Source organism: Scyliorhinus canicula, chromosome 17 (genome assembly GCF_902713615.1).
Source record: "Scyliorhinus canicula chromosome 17, sScyCan1.1, whole genome shotgun sequence".
In the NCBI taxonomy this organism is placed as follows: domain Eukaryota; kingdom Metazoa; phylum Chordata; class Chondrichthyes; order Carcharhiniformes; family Scyliorhinidae; genus Scyliorhinus; species Scyliorhinus canicula.
In genome coordinates, this window is record NC_052162.1 from 60,013,859 (window position 1) to 60,021,185 (window position 7,327).

Here is a 7,327-nt window from a genome sequence, read left to right on the forward strand (position 1 = left end):
CATTGAGCACCAATAGCCTTTAAAGTCATGGCAGGGCATCCCAGCCAAGCCCATCCTTACTCTTACCCATGACCCTAGGCAGGTAAATTCCAGCAGGGGGCACTGGCGAGTCAATGGCAGTGAAAGCACCAGCTGAGTTTCTTTTCGTATCTTTATCCCACCCTTCACCCAGGGAAGAGTGAAGCAATTGTAGTGTCCCAACTGTAAATCTAGCTACGGTTGGTTAAATCAGCAAGACTTGGGACTTTAAGGAGCTCCTTGGTCAACACGGCTCCAATCCACCCCAGCCGTGCAATCATCTGGGTTCTGTACAATTTCAATGTTTTTTCTGAAGTAACATATCTGACATTCATAATATTGATTTGAATGGAAGATTGCTTCCTACTTGATTTTAATGTATGGATATCACTGCTTTCCTCAGAGTTTTAGGTGTGGCAACATATTTACACAAATATAATGGCAGAAATGGATGTGTTAGAATGGATGATGTTAGAACCAACTGTGGAAAACCTGTCAGATAATTGTTTTGGGCTACCTGGAATTGTCCTTCATCTGTCATTATTGTTAGGAAGTCCCCAGGGTTGGGGGATTTGAAGCAGTAAAAACAATATTTCCTGTGAGCTGACTGTAAGAATAGTGAGATCAAATAAATGAGGCTTTCGAGTTATTCTGTGCAATGAAGTGTACATGAAAATATTATTATAAAGGAAGCGGAGTGAAATGACATTTCCAGAATTATTCAGTGTTTTTCTTCTCCATCAAGGTGCTCTGCCTCAGGCCTGATGTATGGGTTAAGCATTTGACTTCCCATTATTCAGAGGTAGTTTTGGCTGAACAAACACTAGCAGTGAAGATTGTAGGTTTCTTGTTTAAATGCTGCTCTTTAGAGACACCCAACCTTTATTATGAAAATATATTTTAAGCTGCATCTGGATAGGGCTGTTGCCAGGCTGACTTTTAACTGGGTAGCTTGCTGCGCTCCAACTTTGAACTAGTTTGCCAATTTGTGAATCTTATTTAAAATAAAATCTCTGATTGCTCAAAGGAACATAGGAGCAGGAGTAAGCCATTTGGCCTGTTGCCGTTCAACTAGATAGTGGTGGGCATCTAACGGCCCAGGGGTCACATGCGGCCCATCTGGGTTCTGAGTGTGGCACAAGAGATGTTTTGTTGACTGTTGCGCACAATCAATTTTGCCACATTTTGCTGGTAAGTGGATGAGACTGGGGAAACGGGTATAGGATGGGTTAGGAGGGTAGGATGGGAGTTGGAGAAGGATGGTCATGAGGTCGGGTGGTCTGTCAGAAGGTGGGGGGTGGCTAGTCGGGCTGGGGGTGCAGTCAAGTGTGTAGTTGAGGGGTCCAGTAAGGGATGAAGAGGCTAGGCCAGAGTCAGGGTTGTAGTTGGTGGGTGAGGAGGATAGTTTGGTGTGGGGGGGGGCGTTGGTGGTCTACTGGAGGATTAGGGTGTAGTCAGGCAGTCCTTTAGGGGTGAGGGGGCGGTGGGTCACTAGTATCAATACACAAGGGATGCATTTTTAGGAGGGCGGGGGCTCAGCCAACACTACCTGTAAATAATGGAAAGGCAAATGCTTAACCCAATACATCCCTGCTGACTCCAGGCCAGCTGCCATTTTACTCTCTATTGAGCGATGGTGGGATTTAGTCCCGCCTTGTAGAGCTGAACGCCAGTCAGATTAGCCGACAACTCTTCAGGAATGGAGCCCTCCTCAGGCCCAACAGTTATAAGTGGTTTTCATCCGTTTAACTTTTCCTGGGTAACTTTTCTGTTAGAGTCAGAATGATCCAAGTCTCCCAATTCACATCGGAGTAACAGGTGGTTCCTCGGGCAGTGTAATTGCCCATCGGAAGTTTTAACTTCCCTGGCAGTTCTTATGCAGTCCTTGCATGGGGACTTCTGAGGGATCAGTGCACCTTCTGGGGTACCACTCGGATAAAATCCCCTGGAGATTGGAATTTCTGGACCATTCTGAAGATTTCAATAGATTCCCAGTTATATGATGTGGAGATGCCGGCATTGGACTGCGGTGAGCACAGTAAGAAGTCTTACAACACCAGGTTAAAGTCCAACTGAGGAAGGAGCAGTGTTCCAAAAGCTAGTAATTCAAAACAAACCTGTTGGACTTTAACCTGTTGTAAGACTTCTTACTATTCCCAGTTCTAAGCAGCTTAGACTTTGTGTAATCAGGGACTGATATGTGACACTCCCATGTCTGACACCACTCACTGAATGTGAGAGGTGACTTTCTGATCCTAGATTTTCAAGTATACCAAGAAACATGGTCAGAGGCATTACATAGAAATTACAATCTATAATCATACCAATCTGTGTTTGTTTTGGTCCTCCACATGAGCAATCTTCCTAATCCTATGCCTGTGACTTCCAATTTCCTTAAACTAGCTACCTAATATATTATTTTTTTTAAATATTTCATTCAAAGCATTTTCATGTAAATAAAAGCAGAACAATCATACAGCATTATAAACAACTACCACCCCATCTTCCCAACCGACCTTCCCCAGTTTAACCCCCTTACCATCCCCCCTCCCCCCACTAACCCCTCAAACCTCCTTAAAGAAATCAATAAAAAGCTTCCACCTCTGAGTGAACCCATCCACCGTCCCCCTCAAAACAAACTTGACCTTCTCCAGCTTCAGGAATTCCACCAGGTCGCTCACCCCTGATTTCACCGGCTCTGAGACCTGCCACCCAAGCAACTTCCGTCACCGGGCTCTCAAGGAGGCAAAGACCAAAACATTGGCCTCTCCCATCCCTTAGACTCCCGGGTCTTTTGACACCCCAGATATTGTCACGTCTAGACTCAGGACCACCCCTAACACCTCGGACATTACATCCGCAAACTCCTGCCAGAACCCCTTCAGCTTTGGACATGCCCAGAACAAGCTTCCCCACATACCGCCCACACCTATCTGCCCCCTCAAAGAACCTACTCATACTTGCTACTGCCATATGCACCCTATGTATTACTTCAAACTGGATGAAATTTAACCTTGCACACAATGAGGGCACATTCACCCACCACTGGGCCTCTGTCACGTCTTGGACCTCCACTCCCAGCTCCTCCTATTGCTATTTATGTTCCCCACCAGGGACCCCTCCCCTAATGTATTCTTAAATGTTCACATGGTCTTTGCTTCAACCACTAAGTCCGGTACAATAAGCCCTCATTTAAAAGTTGAGGTTGCATTCCTGAAAAGCGTGACTTTAAATGAAACAACTTTGTGAATTGTGAGTTCCCATAGGAATAAATTAAGCCAGTGTTTCCTTTGGGCATTCGTTGCCTGGAAAAACCAATGTACAGGCTGAAATACTGTACCTCACAGGTGGGCACTGTGCATTCTTAGTTGGAATAATTTGCAAAATAAAATAAATCACTGAATATAACAGGAATGCTATATATTTTCAAATTAGATAACACAAAATAAGCCAAACAAGCTGAGAGAAATGCAGCTTCTCTGTCTCACAGCACTCCTTAAAACTCAGCTCAATTTTTTGTATGCTTTCCTTTCCCACTCATTCTCCTTTCCCACTCGCTCACCCACTCACTCTTCGTCCTTTCCACCTCACTCTATCTCCTTTCCCACCCAGCAGGAAGCACTGGAGGCCAACCCAGGACCTATCACCAAGGAGACAACGGTGGTCTTCAGTTCCACTGAATCTCTCCCCACCTTCTGACACTGGCATCTCAAGAGCAGTGGACAGAATAGGGTGGCACAGCGATGGCTGGGCCGGGGGTTGGCAGGGGTCCTCTAGCTCCAGGCCTTCCAGAAGGCGTCGGCCAAGGGCATCAAAGGCTACAAGGGCCTGGAAAGGAGCTGGCTGCCTCCACCTCTGATGTGCATCCTGGGGACATACTTAGACGTAGCAGTAAACCATGGAACATCAAGAAGAGGGAGGAGCTCTGGGGTTTTCACTATCTGTTGCTGGGGGGAATGGAAATATAAAATGTTCACTGTTTAAACATGTTACACATGATAAGTGTGAAGTCTCTGTCATGTTAATCTACACAGCAGGCCTGCCTGCACACCCACCCCTGTTGCTCTCCATTCCTCCCACCCCCGCCCAGTGGGCACAGTGATCCAAGATGAAAAGCCCCCAATGCAGACCCCATTCATCAACAATTGATTGAAGGCAGCTGTCTCTATGGTGCTGACGTTCCTAGAGTTCAGGCACTCTGTTTGGGTTTCAAAGTTTGCTTGACATGCAGTGCACTAATCATCCTCTGAGAAATGGCACGTGTCCCCACGAGGAGGCACTTGAGAATTGAGCGTGAAATGCTATCACAACTAACAAGGCTAATTCATCAGTTGAAATAGCATTTAGCTGTGGACCGAGACACTGCTCACAGTCAAATTGAGTGAAATTGACTTGCATGAGATAAGCCACAGAAGGGCTCTGTCCTGGTGAAGTGTTTGGTCGGACAGACAGGCTGCAGCTGTGGTTGCCTCTGTTATGAGTCTCCACCATCAGCTCACCGCCACCTGAAGGACAACTGAGGATGGGCAATAAATACTGGCTAAACCAACGACTCCCGCATCCTGTAAATGAATAAAAATATATATATTTAAAGATTAAAGGCTTGAAGGCCTCACAGACGCAAAGCCCCTCACGGCTCCTATCTATGTCTCTTCATTCTAGATCCTTTCATCACAGAAAGCAGTCTTTCATCCCATCCATCCCTAATTGTATACACGTTTATCAAATCACACATGAAACTAACCAAGCCCAAATTTTGTAGAAAATTAGTGCCACTTTCCTTTGGCTCTCTAATCTGCACACAGCTGAGCCCAGCATCCAGAGACTCATTCCTCAGGGAGGATCAGTGTCCAGTGCAGAGGATTCTCATTCCCATTCACTGGTTTCGGAAGGACCATCTGGTATATTACATACTGTTTCTCCCTAGTTCAATTGAACCACTTAGCCCTGAGCCTCCCTTCTCTCCCAGAGGTACGGTGACATGGAAAGAATAAAGATTGTGCTCTCTCATTGTGCTCTCTACCTCTGGGCTGAGTTGAAAGTTCGTTTGTAGTAGAGTCATACTGTAGCCGATTGTTAGATGTGCATTTATTTAATGGTTCACTTCCGGATTATTAAAATTGAAAAATTAACAATGCTCTATTTCAGGTGCACTCCGCAGGATTTTGAACCTAGTTTAGGATAGCAACAGCAATTCATTGCTGTTTCATTCTCTGTTAGCAGTGAATCTCTGGGTGCTGGGCTCTGCGCGATAATACAAAGATGCAGACTGCAAAAATAGGACCAGTTCCTCTACATTTATTGAACTGGTATTGTTAAATTAATATGTTGGTGAGAATATAAATTGTCCAGATGTTGGAATTATGTACATTGTGACACAGGGACAACTGCCATCAGCTGCATTAGATGGATTTTTTAAAGACAGCTTTCTGTTTAGGCCTGAAACAATTTAGCCAATCCCAGGATCTTCGTTTCAAGTACACCCAAACAAAGTGTATTTAAGGTAGGTCTTGAACTGGAACAGAAATAGCTGAGACTGTATATATATATATATATATATATACTTAAAAATTATGTTGTGTTCAAAATTTTTGTTGTGTACCTGATAAAAGTGATTGTTATGTTTACATGAATCATAGAATCCCTACAGTGCTATTCAGCCCATCAAGTCTGCACCGACCCTCTGAAAGAGCACCCTACCTAGGCCCACTCCTTCAATCTATCCCATTATCCAGTAACCCCACCAAAACGTTTTGGAGACTAAGGTGCAATTTAGCATGGCCAATCCACCTAACCAGCACATCTTTGGACTGTGGGAGGAAACTGGTGCACCCGGAGGAAGCCCATACAAAAACGAGGAGAACGTGCAAACGCCACAGAGTCACCCAAGGCCGGAATTGAGCCCGGATCTCTGGCACTGTGAGGCAGCAGTGCTAACCACTGTGCCACCGTGCCACCCATAGAAATAGAATTCTATTGAGTGCGTTGAAAAACTGACTGTCAAAAATAGTTCAAACCCTGGTGAAATCATTTTACAACTATACTGGCTGAAAGATTTGCTGTTCCCTGGGTTTCCGACCACACTGTGCTACAAAACTGCAGCACTGCTTTGCTTTTGTACATCCTGGTTATACCTTCCATCAATTTCCTGAGTTTTGATTTCCTCTTTCAATTTTGGCACAGGCTTAAGGATGATGACTTGGGACTTTCCATTCAATTGCACTGGCTTTCTCAGAGCATTCAGCCAATGTTGGGGCAAAAGATCGCAATCTGCATTCAGCGCAACTTGATTTTCCACAATTATTTGTGCTAGTTTTGAAACAGGCCCATTGGATCTCCCCCACAACATTGATATGTGACACTCCCATGTCTAACAGCACTCACTGAATGTGAGAGGTGACTTTCTGATCCTAGATTTTCAAGTATACCAAGAAACATGGTCAGAGGCATTATATAGAAATTACAATCTATAATCATACCTATCTGTGTTGGTTTTGCCCCCACGGTGGCCTGGCCCGCGATCGGGGCCCACCGATCTCCGAGCGGGCCTGTGCCATGGGGGCACTCTGTTCCTACGCGTCAGCCATGTCAGCCTCCGCGTTGGCCGACGCGTAGGTGAACCCCCTCCCGCGCATGTGCGGGGATGATGTCAGCAGCCGCTGACGCCCCTGCGCATGCGCGGACTCGCGCCGGCCTGCGGAGTCCCTTCGGCCCCGGCTGGCGTGGCGCCAAAGGCCTTCTACGGCAGCCGGCGGGGCGCAAACCACTCCGGCGCCGGCCTAGCCCCTGAAGACTCCGCACCTTTAGGCCGGGCCGACGCCGGAGTGGTTCACGCCACTCCGTCCCGGAGAATCCCGCCCTAGGTGTTTTTCATGCATTAGTACAGGCGTGATGGGCTGAAAAGGCTCTTCTGTTCTATATTATTCTGTGATTCTGTGGCACCTAATCAAATGCCTTTTCAAAAATCTAAATGCAATATATTAACTAGTTTCCCTTTATCTACAGTTTATCTATTAGTTACAGTCTCAAAAAAACTCCAACATATTTTTCAAACGGTATTTCTGTTTTGTTCAGTCATGTTTTCTTAAAAAATGTTTTTATTGGGTTTTGTACATGGTATAATTACAAATATACGCACACAAAAACAACCAAAGGAAGTAAGAACACGAAATGAGAAAGGGGTTTGTCCCCCCTTTCTTTTTTTTTACAAAACCAAACAGGGTGGGAGGGGCACCTGGGTAGTGCCCCTGGTGCTATTTATACTATTTGGTTAGCTTTTTAATCGCTGTACAGTTGCATCAGCATCAGC